Source organism: Culex quinquefasciatus, chromosome 3, assembly GCF_015732765.1.
Source record: "Culex quinquefasciatus strain JHB chromosome 3, VPISU_Cqui_1.0_pri_paternal, whole genome shotgun sequence".
Classification (NCBI taxonomy): Eukaryota; Metazoa; Arthropoda; class Insecta; order Diptera; family Culicidae; genus Culex; species Culex quinquefasciatus.
Genome location: NC_051863.1, coordinates 114007784 through 114033128, shown reverse-complemented (window position 1 = coordinate 114033128; position 25345 = coordinate 114007784). Strand labels below are relative to the sequence as shown.

The following is a 25345-nucleotide window of genomic DNA, read 5'->3' as shown; positions in this document are numbered from 1 at the left end:
GCTTTTTTCTTTTCGACAGAACATCCGATGCCTCCGGAATCCTTAGCATGCTATGAAAGCTTTATGAACACCGCGACGCCTTATGTCAAGTAGCTACCACGTGGATATGAAACGGCTGGAATATATAATTTCAAACCTTCTTTCAACATAAAACTGATAATTTGAAATCTTGATATTATTGAAAGTCATATTTTATAATATATCAGTAGAAGTAATTTCAAGTGACCTGAAAAACCACGATTGTTCTGAAGCACAACTTTAAAACGTTTTAATGATGGACGCGTTGTCTTTACAATTGTAGGGGTTTTTTTTGTTTTGAATAGGTCTTATAAACATATGATAACCAATAGATTATAGGACCTTTTCAAAAAAAACTCTAGATTTGACAAGCGACGAACCTTGCAGATAAATAAATCTTCTTGCAAAAAGATAAAACAAAGTATTGTATATTTGCTTCTTGAACGCCGCTTACCCTGAATTTAAGGAAAAATCAGATGTATTTCCAGAAAGTTGCGTCACCATGCATCTCCATCAATCCTGATTTAACACATTAAAACTCCAATGACGACAACGGATTGTTGGCAAATTTAAAAGAAGATCCAAATAATACAACTTTATTTTCGCACTGCACTGGCAACACTTCAACGGTGTGCCCACGCACACCAACCCCGGGTGACCGCTTCAGCGTTGTACAACCGTGTACGGATAGGGGCTTTTCCTGTCACGCACACCACACTCGCCTCCGGGACCCGAACGCTCGGGTTCGCCCGAACGTCGGAAACGCCCTCCCCTCGGACTGCGCATGACGTTTTCTAAATATACGAATTGAAACGAAATTATTTATCAGTCGTTTTAGAGCTTTGATCGTGTACGGACTGTGTGCCGCGCCCGTACGTGTTACGTACGTCCCGAACGCTCCCCGGTCGAGCAGGAGGAAAACCGTCTCTCGTCTCTCTGCTTTTGTGGGAAGGATTTTTTTTTGTTGGTCTACTCGTTCGTGTGTGTGAATAATAAATACACGCAGGAATTAAGAAAAGCGGTTCTCGCGCGGTAATTGCTACCCAATTGAGGTGAAAGCACGCACGAAGGCACTCGCGCGACGGTCGTGAAATCGTGAATCGTAGTCGCAGCCGCAGCAGCCGCGCCGTGACAGGAAGTGAATATTGCGAATGGGTGTGTGTGTGCGACACATACACACACGCACACACATGCACACTGGGTGGTGTACACACACGGCAGGAAGTGAGTGATAAGTTGCGGTGGGTCCGTCCGGTAATTCGTGAATAATTCGCGTGCGTGCGTGAGATGTGACAGTCATTTGTCACGGGCCCGTGACACGCGCAAAAGTTAAGGTGAAACGCACACGCACAGAGGTGGGCAGCACGCGTGTGAATGAACGAGTGAGTGAGAGAGAGGAGCAGCAGCAGCAAGAAGAGAGTGAGTGAGAGTGAGGGGGAGAGAAAATCTCAGCGACGACGCGGCACAGTACGCGCGTCGCGCCTCAACACATACTGGTGCAGTGCCAACACAGCCGACACAGACACAACATCGCGCGCAGCACAAAAATCGCCTCAGAAAAACAACATCGGCGACGAGACCGTCGTGGCCCCGTCGTCAGCAGCAGCAGCATGAAAAGTCGAGCTCCGCGCGACAAACGCCCCAAGCGTGGAGAAAAGGCCCTTTTCAAAAGTGATTTATTTCTGTTCATATTTTTTTCTGGCGACCGAAAAAGAGCATGAAGGAAAAGTAACAACCCAAAAGGGGGAAAATACGAAGAAATATACCTAAAATTGTAGTTAAAAATAATAAAGTTTGTATATTTATATACACACACGAAGAAGCAAGAAAAAAATAAGAGGAAAAAAAGTTCGAAACACCAGAAAGAAGCAAAGAAAAAAAAAAGATTTTTCTTCAGTGCGATCCCCCGTTTCGCGAATGATTTCATGAATGAAACACACAGCATCCCGAGCGCGCACACACACACGCGACACAAGCGAAGGAAACAACACAAATTGAAAAGGTGAAAAGAAAAAGTGCGCAAAGCAAAGTCAGTGCAAGTGCGAAAAGTACGAAAAGTTCAACAGTAGCAAAGCAAAAGTGTTGAAAGTGTGTTTAAACAAGGCGAAATCAAGCCAGCTGAGAAAGAAATCTAAAAGTGTGTGCAGATAAGTCGAAATCTGAGGAAATCGCCACATCCCAGCAAAGTGAAGCAAATAACACGAAATTAGTGCTAGAAGGAAATAAAAGCAAAGAAGCAAAAAGTGCACAAAAAGAGTCAAGCAAAAAGATAAGTTGAAAAAAAAATCAAGTGAAGTGAAGTTCCACGCGTACCGGGCCCAGTTCCGGCCGACCATGTATCTAGTGTTTCCGGCACACAAAACTTGGATTAACATTGGAGGTAGCAGAGCATCGACGACAACGAGGACGACCACGACAACAGCAACAACCGGCTACAGCAGCAACAACGACCGGCAGAACCAGCGACGACCGGAAGTGAGAAGCGCCGGATTACGGATTACGGATGTGAATCGGAACCCGGTTTAATTGCTTATTGATTATGTAAGTTTCCATTTGCGTTTGAATTAGGGTTAAGTCAGTTTAGTTGAGGGTTAAATTTACTCTGCAAAATATTAAAATTAGAAAAAGAAGATGTCTATTGGTGGCATGAAGTTTAAACAAAAAAATTGATGCTGATTTTTCCGTTGTCGTTGTTTTCTCAAAATTATCAATACTGAAATCAGCTAAATTTAAGGAATTTTGCTCCAAGGAATTTTTCAATCGTTGAAAATCATAAGTGAATCATAACTGAATATTTCGGAAACGCCATTTTCAGGATTTATATAATAAATATTTTTCATAATTTCATAGCCGCCCTACACAGAAAATTTAAAATTTATTTATTTTTTGAAATTTTTATAGCTAATTATTTTTCATCTATTTATTTTTTTCTATTTTAGATCAATTTATTATGATTTTTGACTATCATAAATTGAAAACATTTCTTATTGGTTACATAAAGTTAACATCTGCAGTTCAGTAAAACTAGTTAGAAACTTATTTTTTTTCTAAATTTTGAATAAACACTTCTCCAAATGCCTTAGACATGATTTCGCTGCCGCTGATTATTTATTGAAAATATGTTTGTCGTGGAGTTTCAATAATACAAAAACGATGAAAAAATATTGTCGAGAATTCTATTCTGATTAGTTATAAATCAGTTACAGATCAGATTCTGCAATGGAACACCTTGCAAATAAACCCCCTTTTTTGGACAAATATGTTGAGAATTCCATAAACTTTTAAAAATTATGTGTAATAACCTTGAAAATAACATATTTTTCTGAACTTTGTCGTTTATGTTTTTTTTTGTGAATTTCTGAATTTATACAAGATATACGTTAAATTAACTAGCTAGCAAAACGAATTCCATGTTTTCAGTGCTCTTCATATCAATGCATAAAATTTCACTGGACGTAGTACAATGCATTTGAGACATTTATTTGATCTATACTAAACCAATTTCGTACTAATTTCTTACAAATTTGTGTGTAGCGATCACTCATCAAAATTAATTTAATTATTCAAATGCCTTCTTTTGATAACTTTTTTGGAATTTCGTTGTTGAACTATTTACTTTTCCTGTCTTTCTCAAACGACGAAACGAGCAACTTTTCTTTATTAAAAAATACAGAATCTACTATACTAATACTTTTCACTATTTTGATTGTCTTTGTTGAATAAATGTACGACTCGTGCTGTGAAAAATCTTCAATCCATGTATTTTTTTAACTTTGGAATTTGTAGCAGGTTTCAACACATTTTACGCGTTTTAGAAATAGTGAAAATCCACTGGCCACTGGTTGACTATTTTTTTCTCTGAGATTTAGAATGAATCTAATATTGGATAGTGATAATTTGCTCTAAACTCCCGTTAGTTTATGATTATTTTTGTGTCAAAAGTGTGTCAAAAGTAAATTAGCAAAGGTTGATTTCCAGGTTCGCATAAAACGCATTAAAAACTGACAATGATTTTACGGACGTTTTTAAACCTTTTTATTTTGCTTGTTTCAACACATTAGCTCAATCCAATCATTTTGCCATGCCCTACTCACGGAGACCAACGCCAACGCGGCCAGCAAAAAGTGGCAGCCCTTGGAATCGTGACGTGGGTATAGTTATGAATCGATGCCAGTATGTTTCTAGCATTCCGTTTATTCATTCTCGGCACTGTATTTTTTTTTTCTTCAGCGGAAATCTTTGCCTGAACTTCTCGGATCTCTCGCACTAATAAGAATCAGCGTGGCTCAAGCTATAGGGGAAAGTGGCCGATTTTGGTTGCTAGCTCTATTTCCGATTCATTTATACCACTAAGCTTCTACAAATAGGTCAAACCTTTCAAAAATAATACAAAGCCTTATTGTGAATCTTCAATAGTCCTCATAACATTACTAAAACTGATTGTTTTCCCCTACCGGTGCGCAGCACCGTGAATTGCTTGAAACAGCAGCCGCGGCAGCAGCTGTGTCAGTGTTTCAACAATCTATAATTATAGAATCGTAATTGACATTTTTCATTCATAAAAGAATTCGAAAATGCTTTTCAAACTGCGCGCGCAAACACACACACACGCGTCGAGTTTCGCGCACGACTAGCTGATGTCCGTGTGTGTGTGTGGGTTGGCGCACTTTGTGACCGACTTTGCAAAGGTTATCCTCAGCATCAGCAACGGTTGATCGACTGACTGTGGTCAGTTGAGGGTTGCGCGAAAGTTGGCCCCCCCTTCAAAGTTGGCCTAAATAATCAGGGGGCAAAAAAATTTTTTTTTTGAAAAACTTCAAAATGTTAATGAAAATTTAAGTTTAATCAACTGAAAACCACTTAAAATGCATTTTCCAGCGTTTATAATCATATTCAGCATGTTTGAACCCTTTTGAAAACATTTTAAATTTTCATGAAATACCAATGTACAGTCCCACGAAAGGTTTTGTTTGCGAAAAAAAAATTCTGACAATACCTCGATATTTACAAAACAAATGATTGGAAAGCAACTGTACGCATGTAAAATGCATTTTAAAGCACTTTTTTTATCCAAATGTTGAAACCTACGCTTGTAATTTCAAATTTATATACTTTTTCTATTTTTTTGTCAGTTTGGCGATTTTTATAAAGCAAGCTTTTCCAGATTTTTGGACTGAAAACACTAAGTATAACTTAATTAGTAATTAATAATTAAGAGTAATTATTAAATCGACAAAAACAATTTTCAATTATTTTTTGGTCTGATTTAAATTTTAGTTTTTTTTTAGATTCAGATATAATTTCAATTATTATGACAAAATGTATCATTTTTAGATAAAAAATGTTTTTAAATATATTATACACTAGTTCAGCTGTTTTACAATCATTAGTTTAAAAAAATCTAAGTTCTGAAAAAAATGAGATCTATAATTTTAAATCTTCCAATAATGATTATCAAAACTGTAAAATACGAAAAAAAAACGAAACTATTGGCACTACGCCCCCCGGGGCATGGCCTTCCTCTAACGTGGGATTTCTGCTCCAGCGCCTCTGACGAGACAGGAGAAACCGGGACCGACGTTTTACTTCACCATCCGATAGAAGCTCAGTGGATAAGGCGGGAATCGAACCCGCGTCTCATAGCATCATCGGGATCGGCAGCCGAAGCCGCTACCCCTGCGCCACGAGACCCCTCATTTTTGCAATTCCGTCGTGAAACTACTTACTTTTCCTGTCATTCTTGAACGACGAAATAGCCTACTTTTCTGTGTGTGTGTGTGTGGTCCAATCCAATACCCGCTAACCGGTAGCGAAATTATGGGAAAGTATAGTTTGTATCAGACTTTGTATATGCCGAATGCTGATACAACATATCTCAGTCCCGGGTATTAGGTGGTGATAGCCCTCGCGCTGCTTCCAACGACCCGTTTCAGAATGACAGAGCTCCTTGCGGTCCAATTCCGAGGTCGCTGGGCATTGTTCGGCCCCGCCTAAACATAGAAGCAAGCATCTGAAGGAAACTCGATCTATATTTAGACTTCCAATCCCGTCAGGCAAATCAGGGATCAGCGCGTATTTAATATGAGAAGATAACATGTTTCATCACTACGGATCAAATTCACTACTGGAATGTAAACCTTCTGATGGCCGACTGCTTAGCGTCCCAGACCACCAATCCAGAGGTGTGAATTCGAATCCCACCTGATTCATTTTCGTTTTTGTTCATATTCAAAGTTCAAATTCAGCATTCCAAATTTCAAAGGTACCGGCTGGGATTTGATCCCTGAACCTTCTGCTTGTGAGGCAGAAGCCGTAACCATTAAGCCACGGAGCCGGTGACGAAATAGCCTACTTTTCTGTACCAAAAATAACAGAATCGAATAGCAACACTTTTAAAAATAAATGCTGAAAAGTTCTACTTTTCAGCACTCAAATGGGTGCTGAAAAGTTGTAATTTTCAGCACTTGTTTAGAAAAGTATGACTTTTCAACCTTTTTCTTGATTTAAACGATTTATTGACAAAAAAAATGAAAATTTGACATAAAATTTCACTCAGTGTTTGTTTTTTGGAATTGCAAAAAATGTTGCATGAAACTCGTTGCCAAACTTGATTTTTTCAGCTCGTCGTTTTTATTTAACTCGGTGAACCTCGTTGGATAAATGTACGACTCGTGCTGAAAAAATCCTCTTTTTGCAACTTGTTGCATAAACAACTATTTTAATTGTTTTAAGTAGTAGTCCTTGACCATTGGAGCTTTAAAGTTTTTTTTATATGTTTTACTCATTCTGATTTTTCGAGTCAATATTAAATTTATGAAAACTATGAAAAATATGTTTTTGCAATTCCGTCGTGAAACTACTCACTTTTCCTGTCATTCATGAACGACGAAATAGCCTACTTTTCTGTACCAAAAATAACAGAATCGAATAGCAACACTTTTCTAAATAAATACTGAAAAGTTCTACTTTTCAGCACACAAATGGGTGCTGAAAAATTGAACTTTTCAGCAATTGTTTCGAAAAGTAACACTTTTCAACATTTTTTGATCTAAACGATTTATTGACAAAATACATGAAAATTTGACTTAAAATTTCACTCCGTGTGTGTTTTTTGGATTTTTTAGATAGTCAGTTATGACCAACGTTTTCAACAAAGAGCAACATTGATAAATGATGAGTATTGTCATGATTTGCATAAAATTATATTTAAATTTTGGATTTTTTTTTTCAATTGTCTGTTTAACTGCGCCTCAGAGTTGCCAGTTTACCAGATAAATCTGAGAATGCCAGATGTTATTGGAATGAAAATGTAAAATTATCTATTTTGTAGCTGAAAAATCAATTAAAACATTTGAATTTTGGATAAATTCATATGCTCCCTCCCGTTCTCCATTCATAATTGTATGATTTTCGTCTGCCAGATGTTTTATCGGTACTTGGCCCGATTGCTTCAATGTTGACCTGGCAACCCTGCTGAGCCTGTTGGAAATTTTGCAAACCACCCAAACCACATATCCTTTCACAAAAATTTCCCTCGTTACGCCATATTGGCACACCAAGTCGAGGGCGTACCTTCTGCCAACGCCGTGTGTGGGAGCTGCAGCTCCAATTAAGGGGGGTGGGCCCAGCAGCAGCAGCACTCCACAAAAACCGTTTGATGTGGGCCTCCGAGAACACCCAATTGGATTTTCGATTTTCCATACCCTCTCAACTGAGAGCAGCAACAACTTCGAAAATGAGTCCATCTGTGGGCTGTCGGGGGGTTGCCTTGACGTAACACGACGGCGGATGTCCGTGGGCGCGCGCTCGCAAAACTCTCGGAATCACTCCAAAGTTTCGAAGGCACACCCGTTGAGTGTGGGCGCGCTCGAGCCAATTTCGAGCAGCAGCCATCGTGGCTCGGGGCAACCGTGCGGGGGCGTTCGGCCTGAAATAGACCAACGCCGCAGCGCTCGACGCAACCACTCAAAGTTTGAGTGGTGTGTTTTTTTTTTTTTTGCTTTTCGTTAAGGTTTAAGCTTTTTTAATTGGACGGGCGATTTGGCGTTGAAGCCATGGTCACCTGTTCCCAGGGCAGGGATATTGCTGACCACGCGCCGCCGCAACTTTGTCGCATGTTGTTCAAGTCAGCAGCATGCTGACGACGAACTGCACTTTGTCGACCTTTTTGGCAGCTGGACTGGCAAGTACCTAACATACAGAATTACAGAGTAGATTCATACAAAAAAAAACCTCAGGCATAACAAGTGACTATAGTGATCTGATGCAGAATGACAGTTTTGCTGCCATCCATTGCAACGTTTCAAAAGCAGAAAGGTGAAAAGATGAATTACTGTCTAAAGAGCATCGGTTCGAGTCAGACTTTCCCACTCGGAAGCCCAAGTGTTGAACCCCGCTGCTACTTTTTGTCGATTCCTTTCACGACCATCCAGGCCCCTAACGTCGCCGATCGTCAATCGTGTGCCATGTTGTCACTTGTGTGTGGTGGCCGCAAAGCTGTTTGCTCACCTGACAAAGAACACACCTTGCTTGCTGCGATCGTGCCGCGCAAGTCGTCGTCATTACTGCCTACCTCCCTCACCTTCCCCGCCCTCCGCTCGTACGATTTTATTAATCACGGCTAATTTATTTTTCTTTCATTACCCCGTTGTTGACTGTGCAACATTGCTGGCTCTTGGAAGGATTGGTCGCCGCCTTAATGGCCGGGCACGACGCGATTACATTATTGGCGCGAGAGGGGGGGGCCTTTGTGCGCGGCGGGTTTCCAAGATGGCCCTGGGACAGGTGTTGTGGAGTCGGGGCTTCGTGAACAATACCTCCCCGCGACATTCCCGCTAAATGTTAATCAATGTGTGCACTTCAAGCTCATTCATTAGATCGAGCGGCTCTTTGTGCGGCAGGCTTGTTTACTATTAAGATGTTGTTTGGCTTGCCCGACAATGATGCAGTTTGTTAAGGGTAGGACAGGATTCCGCTGTCATGGGGATTAGAATGGAAAAGTTGTGAGAATCGCAAAATCCCTTTGTTTGAACACGTGAACCCTCAAGAAGACTTTGAGACGGTCGAAACATCGGGCAAGCCGGACAATTTACCACCCAAAAAGCCGTCCAGCTCCAAGCGAAATTTAATCGAGTTTTCATTGGAAAGTTTGCCTTATCCCCTTAAAAAAGTGGAGCAAGCACTGTTTTTCAAATTCCTTCGTTTTCTTTTATACTACTGGGCACGGGCAGTTTAGAATCATCAAAATTAATGCAAACCATTCAGTTTAGTGCAGCGAAGTCCCGTGAAGCATTACAACTTCAGAAACAATTGACCTCTTAGTCTACCTCCTAATTTAACAGGCAAATCTTCAAAGTTTGATCACCAGACTGTTTTCTGAACTCAAAATTGCTTCAAAATGTCCAGCGTGATGCAGTCTAGTTTCGTGAAGCTCTGATAATCAAAACAAACTTGAAGACATCGTCTACCTCCTAATTCAGCTAGTAGATCTTGAAAGTTTAAGCATCAGGACTGTGCAATGAAGTCAAAATTGCTCTATTTTTTCAGAGTCATTCAGTACAGTTTCGTGAAGCTCTACCACTAAAGCATACCTGAAAGACTTCGTCTACTTCTATGTTCTCAAACCAGTTAAAATTTTGAAGATCTGGAAATCAACTAATAACTAGATGCTGTGTTTATCAACTTTTTTCCAAAAGAACTCCAGAAGACTTCATGGGAACACACTGATTTTAATACAATTTCACCTTTTCGAAATTACGAGAAAATCAAATCTTTAAGTTCTGGTTGATCAACCAAGAGGTAAACGCATTTCTAGCAAGTTTGTGTAAAATGGTATAACTTCACAAACCTCACCTCAAGCCGTACTCCACGTAACTCCAAATTCAAAAAAAAAAATACTTCACCACAAAAACCAACCTCTCCATACCGGATTGAGCGGTGTCATTTCTGGTTCACGCGATAAGAGACAAACGACGACGACCACGACGTGACACACATTTCATTTCCTTTCCTGGTTCCATCTCTCTCTCTCGCTAGCAGGCTGGCCCCGGGGTTCGATTCCCGAGCAAAATATGTTGTGTGATGTGTACGTTCGCGCGCGCGATAGAGAGCAAAATAAGAAAGCAAACACAACACAACAACAGCCGCCCAACGGCCGCGTACTATCAAAGCCAACGGAAGCAACCACTTCCGGTCGTCGCCGTTGAAGGTTTATGACATCTCACGTACTACACACACTGGTTGAACTGGTGCCCGGGCCCCATATCAGCGCGAGCGCGCCAGACTCGAGCGCGGGCTTATCAGTAGTAGCAGAGCTTCACCCAGTGTTGTGCTCTCGGAGCCATCAGCGTTCACAACTTGGAGATTTGGTTGTAAGTCGGCAGCACACGTTGTTTGCCTCTCCTCCGTTCAGAGCCGGGAGGACTAATCAGCTGATAAACAACGGTGTGTGGTAATCTCGAGTAAACGGGCCGGGCAGAGAGGAAGCGAGATCAATACGGGAGATTATTGGGGGTTTAAAGGGACGTGGCTTGAGCTGGATGTTCCGTGCTTCGATTTATTTGAATACTTTCAATTTCAATTTGATCTATCGAACAGTTTGGAGAGGTCAAATTCGCTTCAAAATGTTCAGTGTGATTCAGTGAAGTTCGGAAAAGCTCTGCCAATACCGAACAAACTAGAAGACCTCTTAGTTTATCAAGTCGATCTTCATAATTTGACTTACCGTACAGTTTGTAGTAGCTAACACAACAGCAAAATATCTAGTGCGACTCAGTGTAGTTCTGTGAAGCTCTACTTCTCAAGAAAAGTAACAAGACATCGTTTACCTTCAAAATTTGGCTTTCCAAATTGCTTTACAATTTGCAGTATGATGCAGTGCAGTTCCGTGAAGCTCTATAACTCAAGAAAAACTGGCAGATATCGACTACATCTTAGTTTGAAAATCAGGTCTTGAGAATTCAACAATCTGGACAGCATATAGATGTCAAAATTTCCAGGCATTTGCTCTAAGCTCTACTACTCTATAAAAAAGACATCGACTATTTCTTAGTTGATCAAGCAGATCTTGAGATTTGTAACATCCAAACTCTTCGTAGAATTCGAAATTGCTGCAAAAGGTTCAGTGTAGTTCATCGTAGTCCCGTGCAGCTCTACTGCTACATTAAAACATTAAGGTATCGTCTACCTACTAGTTTATTAAACAGATCTTCAGAAGTAGACAATCCGGACAGTTCGTTGAGGTCCAAATAGCTGAAAAACGTTCAGTGTGATTCAGCTGTTCACATTGAACGCTTCTGTTAAGAAAAACTTGACATGGACTTAACCTTCCTCTGCGTTGATCATCAGATCTTCAAGAATCTAACTTCAAACCAGTGTGTAGGACTCGTTATCTCACCAAACGACTTAGAGAGTAGAACAAAAATCTCCCAAGACGCCTAATCGGCGCTCATCCGCCAGAAGGTCAACGATTCCGTTCCTTTCCCGCCACAAAAAATAGACCCAGAGCAAACATAAACAACTCGAATTTCTAATCAAAATTTCGCAAGCTTCGTCCGCGCAACACAACCTAATCGCCCGTAAGCTCCGACCTCAAATTATGCTCGCGCGGAGAACCGTTCGTTAATGGCCTTCCCAGGGCGGAGTGGATCGCCGGGTGGCGCCGAAAGTTCACCGTCTGCAGAAAGCTCTCGATCAATTTGGCGCGCAACGTCCGCCGGAAATCGCCATCAATCTTCTCCACGCCGCTGGAGAATCGCTAGGGAGGCATGACATCCGGTTTTTCGAAACTCTCGAATTTTGGGGCGGCTTTCTAACGTTGCGCTGCGCGCTCGCCCGGCCAAAAATCCGTCTGGAGTGTGTTTGTGTGGTGCAAAATGTGCAAATTTGTGAATTCTGGCGGTATTTTGGGTGGGTTACGGGTTGTGAGATTTTCAAGATGTTGACTGCTGCAGCCGGTGATTACCCTGAAGATATTTTAGATGAAATTATGGCGCACACTGGAGCCAGGAAGGAGGGATACGCTGAGCAGACGGCGACGACGACGACGTCGTCGTCGACTGGAAACAGTTTATTTATACGGCGGTACCTGAAATAGTTGCACCGGAAATTGCGCGAGCAACGCGTCTCGTTGCGTTGCTCAGTGCAACGTCTCGTAAAGTGAGTGAAATGTGGAATATTTGGTCGAAATTGGACATTTTAACATTTGACAGAAACTACCAAGTGACAGGTACAAGTTACACAGTTGATCCTATAATCCCTTATACAACTGAAAACATGTTGCACAATGGTTACTGCAGCTGCAGTGATCCAATTTGAATGAAATTCAATAAAATCCAAGATTTTGTCCAGATTTCTCCGCGTTGGACCAGCGACCATCCCGAAAAGGGGGGGAGCGCAAGACTTTTGATTATGTTTACTTTTTGTGTGAGTGCGTGTGTGTGTGTGTGATTTCCCGTCCCGTCTTACGACGTACACACAAGTTTTGAAAGAGTGAAGTTAAAAATAAATCGCTTCATCGCGCACGAGATTTGCTCTCGAGCTGCCGAGAAGGGGTAACCCTTGCGGCACCGATTCCAACTGCATTGGCCCAAACGGCGCGAGTTCTGTGGCCCTGGAGAAGTGCAACAAATTTAAATGTTCACTATATTTTATGAAAGGTCAAACTAGTCAGTTTACGAGTTACGTTACCTTAATTAAATAACAATAGATGCGTCAGAATCGAGGCGGTTCAATGTCAATTAACAAGCTGTCAAACGGAGCACGCTAACAAAAGGTCAACCAATTTATGCTAGTTTTTCAGAAGCTCCCTTAACATTTCATGTTATATGACATTTTACAACATTCGTTATTTTGTTACATCGCGATGAACAACTTGGTTCAAAAGTTCCTCAATTGCATACATCTCGTACATCGCTACTGCAGCAAGTTTAAAACAGCAAAAGTGACAGGCCAAGAGGAGTAGGAGAGAGAGCGCGCGCGGACAACAAACATAAGAACCTCTCACCAACACAGGAGGCCGCGCCAGCAGCTTCCATTCAGCAGTATAACGGCGCTGTGTTGGTACACGACGACCGACAATTCATTAATAGCCGCAGCTTGCGCAAAGCATCCGCACTCGGTTACGTGTGCGCTGGTATTGGTTCGCATTTCATCACATGAAATTGCTGAATGATTTTCCTTTGAGCGCTGTCCCTTAACTACCCCATTTAAATTTGGTTAAAACTCTCAACTAAATCAAAAATCCGAGCATGCCACGACCTCAACTAGAGAAATCTACCCCTTCAAACCCCCCTAAATAAAATAAAAATAATAATAATAATAATCAAAGCCTCCTCCGACCGACAACCCACACGCGAGCACGCCTCCCTTTCTGTGTTGGTGATCGATCACATTCTTCTGAATGAATTAATGTTTCCGCTCGGTCCGCATGCCTCACACGCACACACACACCCAAACACCACATGTCGCCCACTGTCGTCGGCATGGCACACTACCACCAAGGAGCGTTCAGGCAGGGTCGTTTTGCCACACACCATGAAAGCCCACTTCCTGTGTGTCGTAGTGTGTGCCGTGTGTGGGTTGCGCTATGCTGCCTCGCCTGCAAACGCATACAAGCGCACGGGAAATGGAGGGGGAGGGGGGGTGTTATGCGAAAGTATGCGAGAGGAGAAGGCAACATATGTGGCGGCATACTGCGGTTCGTTGTGAATGGGGTTGGGATTTTAAGGACAGTTTATTTATTTTCTAATCTTTGTAATTTTCTATGCATAAGAATCACAAGTGATCACTCGTCTTAAAACATTGAAGCGTCAAAAAGATGTTTGCAATTTTTAAAACAGTACAGTCATAAGATTCAAGAAAAGTTTCAAAAACAAAATACTTTTTGTTGTCATTATCGAACTGCAAAAACATCTAAAGCATTTTGAAACGCTTCACTATTTGCCCTCTTTCCATTTTAAATGCCAGATTTGAATACAATTAAAACTCAAAAAGTAAATTGTTTACATTGATTATTTTCATTATATTGAACTTGCTGAAACAAGTTTCAGAGAAAAAGCAGTGACATTGAAAGACAACTGGCACTTTCTTAAAATATATCAGTCAGACTAATTTAAACACTCAGTGTATCCTGCTCACACTTTATGGTTACATCTGAACGATTGACATTTTCTTAGATACAATTTTTCGATATTATATATGATTTTACCGGATTCCATATTGGGAAAGTTTCATTCAGACTTTGATAGCTTTTAACTAAATCTAGTTGATTTTATATTTTTTGATGATTTAAATTTTCAGGTGAAAAATGTGTTACCTTAATTTGTGACTTTGCTTAAATTTTTAGAATTTTTCAGTCGGCAGCTGGTTCAACTCTTGCAATACTTGCTTGTTGCATGGTAGTAGTCAAATAGAGTCACTTGGATGCACATTGTATGCCAAGTATTTTATCTATCCTCTTCTAATTTTGCCCAACAAAAGCAAGGTGGCAAAAATTATTGCCTAAAATTTAAACCTGCATCAACAAAATCCTGTATAATCGATTTTAAACTGTTTGGAATACGTAGTACATCATTTGATCACCATTCGATCACATATCGGATCAAGACGTGAAACTTGAAAAAAATGTTGTCATAAATTCATTGTCTCTCGGCTCTGACCAAAGTCGAAGAGTAGGCAAAAAAAATATATAAAAATTGAAACCACAATCCTAGGTTTCAACATTTGAATGAAAAAAGTGTTTTAAAATGCATTTTACAGGCGTACAGTTGCTTTCCAATCATTAGTTTTGAAAATATCGAGATATTGACGGATTTTCGTGGGACTGCACATTGGTATTTCATGAAAATTTAAAATGTTTTCAAAGGAGTTCAAACATGCTAAATATGATTATAAACGCGGTAAATGCATTTTAACTGATTTTCAGTTGATTAAACTTTAATTTTCATTAAAATTATGAAAATTTCCAAAAAAAAAAAAATTTGCCCCCGGATTATTCAGACCAATTTTGAAGGGGGCGGGGTGAGGGGGCGACATAAACTTTGAAAAATATTAGCGAAGGCCTTTATTGCGGTTTTTCCATCAATAAACTTGATAATCAGAAATTTTATTGCCTTACCTTTTTAAAACAAGATTTTTTTTACTTTTTTGAATGAATGCAAAAAAATCACTAAAATAAATTTTAAAACCCATCCCAATAGACTATTTCATCTTAAAATAGCTGAAAACCTAACAAGCAGCTCCCCTTTTTTTGGTTGGTTTGCTTTAAACATCAAATAAAAAAGTTAAAAATTGAAATTACAGGCCACGGTTTCAACATTTGAATGAAAAAAGTGTTTTAAAATTTATTACACATCTGTCCAGTTGTTTTGCAATCATAAGTTTCCAAAATTTTTAGTTTGCGGTGCTAAAAATTGCAATTTTATTAAATCTCAAAATATTTTTAAACAAGCCCAAATAAGCTAAATATAATTATCAATGCAGAAAAAGGCGTTTTAGATTGTTTTGAGTTGATTAGACTTCTATTTCCATTGAAACTTTCCAGTTTTATGAAAAAATGTTAGTTTTGCCCCCAGATTTTTCGAACTAATTTTGAAGGAGGGGGGGGAAGTGACATGAACTTTGAAAAATATTTGCAACGGCCTTACTGATGAATATCATTTTAAAAATACATTCTAAAATTAACCATTATACAATCTAACCATCAAGAATTTAAAATTGTTTACACATTTATTTAAATTAGTTTTAGTTTTTTTTTATTTCCTGATTTCTTGGAAAGTTTTGATCATAGTTGGGGATCCAAAACTAGAATAATTGCAATGTTCTCTTTTCTTAACAAAAAAATTATACGCCTTCCATAAATTCAAAGTTTCAAAGATAGAAATAATAGTCAAAGAAGTTACGGGAGACCATTAATCTTATCAAGTTTTTTTTTCCATACACAATATATTTATGAAGTTTTAATAACTGTCATTCATGATCGCAATCACATTAAATCTAAATGTCTATTACTTGAAGTCTGTCATAATTTAACTAAAAGTTGCTTTTATGATTAAACAATAAAATTGTAATAAAATTAGGGGAAAACTTGCCAGCTATACACTTGAATTAAATATTTGAAATTTAAATTCTTCCAAAGCCCAACATTTCCCGCCAACACACTTCCAAAACTCGCTATAGCAAACATCCCACACACAAAAGTCGGTGCTCTCCCAGGACAACAAAACTGCACACCGCGCAGGTGCACAAATTCATCAGAATCGCAAAAAAGAAAAACACACACAAGGGATGTTGCAGGAAGTGCATCCCGATCCTGGCGACGAGCCTAAAACGGCACATACACCCACACACACACACAAGCGATACGACATCCTTTTTGCGGTTGGTTAGAGCGAGAGCCCGAAGAACCCTGACAGAAGGAGAGACCGAAAAAGAATCGGTTTCCACGAAAAAGGGAGGTTCTGGGCACTGAGGCCGCTCTCTCTCGCCTCGTGTGAGTGTGAGGGTGTGTGGCAAGGATATTTCGTTGTTTATTTTGTGCTGTGTGTCGTTCAAAAGATTCGAATTCCGGTGCCGGGTAGGAACCCGACTTCCGGTCTTTTGTGGCAGCGTGGGAGTTTCCTGCCGGTTGAGCAGCGAGCGAGGTTCGTCGCCGTTTTGGTATCAGCTGTCTCGGGGTCGTCCCGGAAGGGGATTGTTTTCGCAGCTGGCCTAGCTGCTGGGGTGCCTAGCGGGAACGCACCCGTGGGAATGCGATTTTGTGAACTTCCTGAAGCTTATGGAGGGGGTGGTTTTAGGGGTTTTGGAAGGGATAAGCTGAAAGTGTGGTAGAATTACACCTTCGTCTGTAATCACTCAAGTTGTTCCAAATTCGAACCTACTTTTTTATACAATTTGTGTTTTTTTTATTTCTAAAATCAAATATTTGACTCATAATTTGTATTTGAAAAAGTTTGAGTTTTAACAAATCTGAGTGTTTGGGTGAAGTTAACAGATTCTTAACACTCAGCGTACCTTCTCATGCTATTGAGAAATCTTTTTCTCTGAAAAAAACAAACTAAAAAATCCAAAAACCAGAATCGATCGCGACTCGAATATTCTTTTAAAGTGAAAAGCCCCTTTTTGACACTCTGTGGAGATAAAAAGAATTTTGTGTATGTGTGCGTTTCCGGTAATTCGAGGGCATTATTCTCTCAGTCAAACAAGAGACCAGTTTACTCTTGGCCGTCTGATGTTGACTAGTTTATCCTTTTAGAAATGGGATTTTAAAATTTTCATTCATGTGATCAAGCTAAATATGAGTAAAATTTGGTATCGTCAAACGTGAAAACGAAAAACTAAATAATTTTTGCGAGCCTAAAATATGTATTCATTCGTTCATGCCAAAAAAAGTGATCAACACCTGTCCCCCGGTGATAACCCGATCCGGTCTACCTCCAAACCCAGCTGGAGACCAGGTTGATCGATAATGTCCACTAGAAGATAGTGGGGCAGGACGCGGAGGCATCATCTAGAAAATTGTGCGAAATTAAGTAAAACTCATTGTAGAAAACAAAGAAGTTACACACATTTTTCTAAAAAGTGCTGCAAACAACTCCCATGAGATCTTTTTTCTTTGTTTTTATAAGTATAGAAAACACTCAAAAATTATTCAAAAAAATATTTTTTGTGCATGAATTGTTTGATAAACATATCAACTCCAAAACCCTTACGCATTTGACGTTAAATTTATCATCATACTATTTCTACAATCAATTGTTTAAAAAAGTGCGCTTAGGGAGACTTGATCCCTGCATTTTAACAGTCACTGGAATCAGCCTCAAGATTAAATAATTGGGTTGGGTCTTCGTACATAGTTTTCTTTAGAATAGTTGTACATAACTTACTGCAGTTTGAGCCATTTTTCAAAAAAATTGTAAACAAAAATTACCAGCTTTTGTAAACATGCCCAATTTTTATCTTAAAAAAGAAAATTTTAAGTTTTTAAATATTTTGCATGCTAAACTTTTTATATTTTGAACACAAACGTACATGTTTAATGTGAAATTGCTGTAACTTATAGAAAATTAAAAGTTGGGATGAATAAGAAACATTTTGCTTAAGATTTCTTCAAAATGCATTTTGAAAATGATGGTTTAAAATATTTTTTTAAAACGCTTGGCATGATTCGAAGAGCTTTTCTGATGAAATACCCTTATCAGCCAAACATAGTTGAATGTTTAAGCTTTCAATTCATACAAAAAGTTTATAGTTTTGTGAGAAATTGACAGAGTTATGTGCGATACAAAAAAGGGGATCAAGTCTCCCCACTCTCCCCTAAATTAATATAATAGTTTTGGTTTTTCTTCATTAAGGTGGCTCCGGGCTGTGCACAGTTCGAAAAGTAGAGTTTGTATAAACAAAATTTGGTCTCTGTTTTGCCTTCCTCACTGAGGTTAGGCTATAATCCTGCTCTAAAAATGAACTTTGTATAAAAACGTCGTAGACCCACCTTCATGTATACATATCGACTCAGAATCGAAAACTGAACAAATGTCTGTGTGTATGTGTGTGTGTATGTATGTATGTGAGCAAACAAACTAGCCCATGTTTCTCGGCACTGGCTGAATTGATTTGATCCGAACCTGTTACATTCGACTTGGTGTAGGGTCCCATAGATCGAGTTTTATACAGATTGAAGTTTCGATAAGTAGTTCAAAAGTTATGTATAAAAATGTGTTTTCACATATATCCGGATCTCACTTAAATGTATGTAAACTATGTCCAGGTCCATCATCCGACCCATCGTTGGCTAATCGAAAGAACTTTCCAACGAGTCCAAAACATTGAAGATCTGGCAACCCTGTCTCGAGATATGGCCACTTATGTGATATGTACTTTTTTATTCTGGATCTAAAAAATAGATGAAATTTGTGTACAGCCAATGTTGGTAATGAGTGAGGAAGGCCCCAACCACATAGGTGGATTATGTTAGTTTTTATGCGTTATACTGCCCATGTTCGCATAAATGTCCCATATGCAAAATCAGCAAGCAAAGAAAAACGCAAGAAAAGTTTGTCCCACACATAAGGCTACATGTTAAGTTTTCACGAAAAAAGTGGATTTCCTCCTGGATGTTATAGGCTTTTCTGAAAGATCACACGATTCTGAACAAAACTACAACATCAACTCAAAAACGATGAAAATGCATATGGGACATCTATGCGATCAGGGCAGTATCTAGGTAATCTCCCACTAATGAACTCCAAAATAAATCAATGAGCATACTATTCATAAAAGAATTTCATCATCAATTTCACAAAAAATACAACTTTACAATTCAATCCATAGAGAATTTGGGGAGCAGTGAGCAACCATTCGTTGGCTGATATGGGCTTATATTCACTCTCGATACGTTTCGGACCAACGATTCAGATGATTCGATCGACAGTGAGTGGTTGATCATTGCCTGTAAGAGAATTGATAAAATCGAAATCAAGTAAAGTAAATTTCCACATCATCATCAAAAAAAAATGAGGTAAAAGTTGAAACTCGATGATGATTTTACCCAACAAGCTCAAATTTTACAACTGTGCCCCCGACAATCTCACTGTCATACGGAAAGCGGTTCCCGTCGTGAATCGTCGCCGCACTAACAAGAAGAACTGGTTTCCAATCATAATCGACGACGGTCGTCGTCCGCGTCGGAGCCACAACAACTTTGGAGACGACGGTGATAATGAGTACAGCAGGGTTGCGATGGTTTGACAACGTTTGTTTTGATTTGCCAACAAAACAAAAGGCTGGCAAACCATCGAATTTTCACTGCACGGACAGGTAGCACACCAGACGGGGTAGGGAGAGTAACCTGAAGATCTGGATTTGGACAGGTCTGAGAGTGTGCGCGCGCGCGCGTCAACGGCGTCTTATTAGGGTGGCGTCAGCGATATTTCATTTATTTTTAATTTGTTTAGCAGATTTCGCGCGCGCATGGTGGACAACACATCTCGATGTCTGAGTCTTGGTGTGGGATTTAAAGACAGACGACGAAATTTGTATGGCGTGCGACGACGACGGGATGATCGCGTGATTTAATAATAAATAAACAAAAGGCGAAGTGAGATGAGCCACTTCTTTGGATGTTTTTTTTTTTTCTTGGGGGGAAGATATTAAGATCAACACGAAGCATCAGTTCGTTTTGATATGTAAACAGTGGAGTTTTCACCAAAAGTTGTTGAGAGTTTGATAGAATATTTTAATCATGCCTCAGTGATTTCAGTTGATTTAGATTTAGAAAAAAAAAACTAGCTTGGACTAATTCATGTTGCAAAACTCCAAAAATACCTCTATCGGGCGCTTGGCTAAGTCCTCGACCAGGTCAAAACGCAGCCATTGAGAATGGACGAACAAAAAGTCCAAAAAAAAGAGAGCCAGATGAATGCTTCATTCTTGATTCCAGAGTTTGGTATCTCTTCGTGGTAATGATCATAAAAGAAGCACCTAACATCGCTCGTTCGTCGTCCGAGTCGTTCCGAGGAATTTCATTGAGCTTGAACTCTGGAAATTCCTCAACGGCTCTTTGGGTAGAGTTGGGAAAGTAACGAAGAGACAGAACTACCTGGGGCCATAAGCTTTGGTACAGGTAAATTTTGGCACCTTCGCATTAGAGTTGGTCCCTTTTGCGCAGCTATAAACCCTGGGCGGCCTGGCGAACCGGACTTTCGGAACGAATCAGCCAATTGGCCCCGGTGCTATTGATCTCATTGTTCGCGCTCAAGTGCTATTGTTTTGCCGGATGGTCTCTTGAAGTGAAGGGGACCCCTCTATTTGTTTACGACCTTCTTCCAGGGACGCGTAGGATCTACTGGAGATCCCGAGAGGTGTGTAATTATGATGATTACTTGTACCAGGACGGGAAGCAATCTCCGAGGTAAGCATCTCAGCCCTCGAGTCCCTTGGCAGGTCGCCGCTGTAAATTTGAGCACGAAACAAAGTGTCATAAAACCCACACGCAGAGGAGGAGCGGTACCGTACGGGGACGACACTTGAAACTTTCCCCCCTGTGGCTATTCTGCCCGGCAGCAGCAGCTGCTGCGACCGACCACTTGGCCGACGACGACGACCGCTACAGGATTAATTTTTTACGACTTGACACATCCAGCAGTGGGTCTTCTCTCGTTCGCCCCTCCTCGCCGAAACCTGTTGTCGTTGAATTTCCTGACATTGGCGTTCGTAGGTCGCCGTGCCATCCGATACCTCCCGGAGGCCTAGGGCGATACCACCTGATTCACCACGTCCGCCGAGCGGTTGCTGCGGTGAAACCCCCTCGGGACATGACCGGAGAACGCACACAAAACTTGATCGTCTCTCGCGACCACTGCTCGAAAAAAGGTATCAGTTTCAACCTGATCTCCGGACGCGACGCGTCCCAGAAATTATAGACCCAACTCCCGTCGCACCCCTCCCCTTCCTCCTCCGGGGATCCCAACGAGGTCACCCGTAAGCTCCGGCTCTCAAATCGGATAAAATCTGTCGATCATCAAATTAAATTAGATTCACGCACCCGCGGATTCCCGGGGCCGAGCTAGGATTGCGTGTTACGTTGTCATCCCGCGTGGTCCCTGGCTGATCGCCGAAGAAAGAAATCTCGCTCTCTCGACGATCATCATCGCTCGTAATTACGTCCGACGTGTATAGGGCACTCTCTACGCAGCTGGTACGCAGCTGTGCGTGCACATGTGAGTTGGTCGTGTGTTGCTCCAGAGTGCCCTACATCGGGGGGAATGGGGCTTTGCGGATCTGCTGTTGTTGCCCAAGATGTCAAACTAAATTTTTTGATCTTTTAAATTTTGTATTGTAAAAAATGTTTCTTTTTCCCCCACCTCAAAAACAAGCAAATTTTGAACAGTCTCAAACCCTGTCCCCAGTCGTACATCGCACAGCAACCCAGCATCGTGTAGAAACGGCTGGAAGATTACCCCAACACCCCGCACCAACGACCCCCTCGCGGACTTCCGAGAGCGCGATCGAGGGCAAACGTGTAACAACAGAAGCTGATCTCTCCGCGCGCACGTCCCATCCCGTCCCATCCGGAGTTGGAGTCCCCCCCGAAACGGACAAATGACAACCCGGCGGCGGCGGGTGCAGGCGCGCGCGCGAGAAAGACGAAGATCGTCATGAACTGGTGAAGGAACACAGAAAGGTTGTTATTACACTCTCTCTCTCCCTCGCCCTGACCGTCCGACGACCGCGAGTGGCCGGGTTTTCGAGAGAAACAGGTCGACCGCGAACTGTGTGTGTGCGCGCCTCGTGCCCCCTGTCCCTGGCCATGATCGTGGAATGAAAGAAAGCATCTTCTTTGCTTGCTTCTTCCACTCTTCTCCACGTCAGGTCGAGCTCGAAGGAGTCGGTCGTGGAGCAAGTCGTGGCGGCGACCAGCAGGAAGAGAAAGAAAACAACAAAACACAACACACAAACGAAATAATAAAACAACCTTTGAGACGAAGGAGGAGGAGGGCAGCAGGACCGCGAGGGGACGGGCACGGCGGATCGTATGAACGGGGTCTGCGGGCCTGCTACTACCGTGAGTCCGGCGGGGAGACTACACCGCCGCCGCCGCCGTCCGTCAAGGTTGTCGACCTCTGACTTGGTACTTTTGCGCGCTGCTGACTGATCGGTTTGGCAACAGGCTGGGTCTGAGGAGAAGCGCACGCAGAAGTTTCAACGTGGAGTGTTCCCGTTGTTGAGCTCGGTTCTGGAATCAAGTCGGGGTTTAAAGAAACCGTGTACCTTTACGTTTTGAAATGGATCAAGTTTAATCTCAAACAGGTCACGTGATACTAATACGGTCCATATCGAAGTACAATCAAAGAACTTATGTACCTTAATCTGGGGTGAAATGGGACTGCTTTTAAGCCATGTATCAACACGATATTTTGATAATTTTCTCTTGTTTCAGTTAGAACAGACATAAAACATCAAATTCATTTTTGAATCGGTTCTAGATCAATTTACGAACTAACAAATTCAAAAATGCTTGGAATTGTTAAACTGCACGACCTTTAACTGCTCTTTAAGTAAACGCAATGAAAATTTGATTTGTTTCAGAAAAAAAACAAATAAGTGTCGCAATGGTTGTTACTGCAAACTATGCAGAGAAAGATACTTAAACAATTTCCAAAACTAAAGTTTTCAACTGTGTCGTCCCTTTTCAGACTGTAGTTAGTCCCGATTTGCTCTAGTGACAGTAGCATATATAAAATATAATAAATAAATAATCATATTTTTTCACAATTCAAGCCAAAATCTGTAATTGTGTTGACTTAAGCAGAAAGCATTTCTAAAGCAGAAAGAAACCATATAAAGTATGCTTGTATCAACATCGTAAGTGACCAGAATAATGAAACCAATTGAAGATTTAAAAAACAAGACGCATGACAAAAATATAAGATGGATATTATTAAGAATATTTGCATCCTCATTTCAGGATATCAGGAATTTCTAATTTGGAATGGATTTTGGTGAATTTCACTCAGATCTAAGTAGTTTCGGTTTTAATGAAAACGGAGTGATTTTAAATGTGCGGGTAACAGATTTATTATTAAAGCTTTTATAAGACCACTTTTCTAATTAAGATAATAAATAGAACTTCAACATGGGAATTCCACAATCCAAAAGTTGTTTCCAGACAAATATGCATTTATGGGCAAAAATTGCTAGAAATATTAACACTTTTTACTTGTTTACTATTTGAAGACAATTCTTATGCCAAATGCTTTAAGGTTAAGGTCCTTTTTCCATCCAATTAGCTGATTTCCGTTAAATAAACAAATGATGTTGCAAAACTTTTTATTGAAATTTGCTGGTACATGTCCTACTGATTTTTGAATTAATCAGTGTCAATTGAAATCACATTTAGGAAACTGTTATTGAACATCAAAAATAATAATAATGCTTGATAATTATTTAATTTTAATTTTAAATGGAATTTTAGTAGACTATCTGTCAAAGTGGCAAATGTCAGTTAACTGTGAATTCAATAAAATCTAAATTACTGAATCGTTACTGAAGTTTCAGTTGATGCAAATTCAGTAAAACTTAACTGAGTTTCAGTGAAAAAAATTTGGCTTCGCCTTAAGCTGTCACTTAATTTTGAAGAAAATTTTAAAAGAGGGAGAAATATACAAATTCAAAAATATTTGCAATTACCTAAACAAAAACATTTGGATTATTAATTAGGTGTTAAGAGTGAAATCGATCAATCTTTGAGTTTTTTCTGGAAAAAAATGTTCAGAATACCATTCGTCTCCATTGAAATCGTTAGACTCGAACAAATTTTGATGGAGACGTATGAGGGCATTTCAATCGTTAGAGAAATCTAAAATCCCATTCGTCTAGCGCGTTTCTCCACTCCACATTCCCTCGACAGCTTGTAAAAAGCATATTCCGCCAGCAGCGTTGGAAAAAAACGAGCCGAACATTAATGTCCTAAAAGAATCATCTATAAATAGAGACGATTTTTAAAAATACCTTCAAAGAGCACACCTCATCTGTGCTGCCCCCCTCCCTTAAGATGCGAGGAATACAGCGATGAAAAGCCATTTTGCCGGCCTACGTCAATCGAATTGGCGTTGTGAGAGTGTGTCTGCCGGTCTTTCCCCAACCCCATTTGCACAAAACACCGCCACACGCTAGGTGAGGAAAAATTTTCCGCTCGTTTCCACACCAGCGAAAGGAAAACTCACATTCACACACGTGGATAAAAATAGCCACCACCCCCCAAATCTGGAACTCTCCTCGGGCCCTTCTTTTTACCCCTTTCTCCAGGCAAAAATAAGAATGACCCTCCCCCACACCTCCCCTCGAACGTACCGGGGGTTGATCTCGCGCCGGACAGGTGCCACTCCGTCGAGTGTCATAACCCACCTGGGTGACGTGTGACCTTCTGGGAGCAGCGCGCGTCAATCTCCCAAAGAATGGGCAGACACGCTTACAAGGAGGGGGACAATACAGAGAAGAAGAAGAAAGAAAATCCGAAGAACCACGCGCGCTTGGGTTCAGCCACCCACGCGCAATCTTTTGTGATTGTTTACTGTTTTTATGGGGGAAAGGTTGATTTCAAAAGTTGAATTTGTTTTTTTTAATTCCTTATATTTCTTAAATTTCTTACATCTTAAATTTCTCAATTTTTTTTAAATTTCTTAAATTTCTTAAATTTCTTAAATTTCTTAAATTTCTTAAATTTCTTAAATTTCTTAAATTTCTTAAATTTCTTAAATTTCTTAAATTTCTTAAATTTCTTAAATTTCTTAAATTTCTTAAATTTCTTAAATTTCTTAAATTTCTTAAATTT

At 40.4% G+C, this 25345-nt stretch overlaps 1 protein-coding gene across 1 annotated transcript in view; it reads left to right on the top strand.

The window, feature by feature from the left end:
- Window positions 1–853: 853 nt before the first annotated feature.
- The window catches only part of LOC6041966 (protein sprouty), a 35715-nt gene continuing 11223 nt past the window's right edge, over window positions 854–25345 (top strand). Inside the window, exon 1 of the mRNA XM_038258849.1 lies at window positions 854–2559. The gene's annotated coding sequence lies outside the window, so the exon portion shown is untranslated. The remainder of the gene's footprint in view (window positions 2560–25345) is intronic.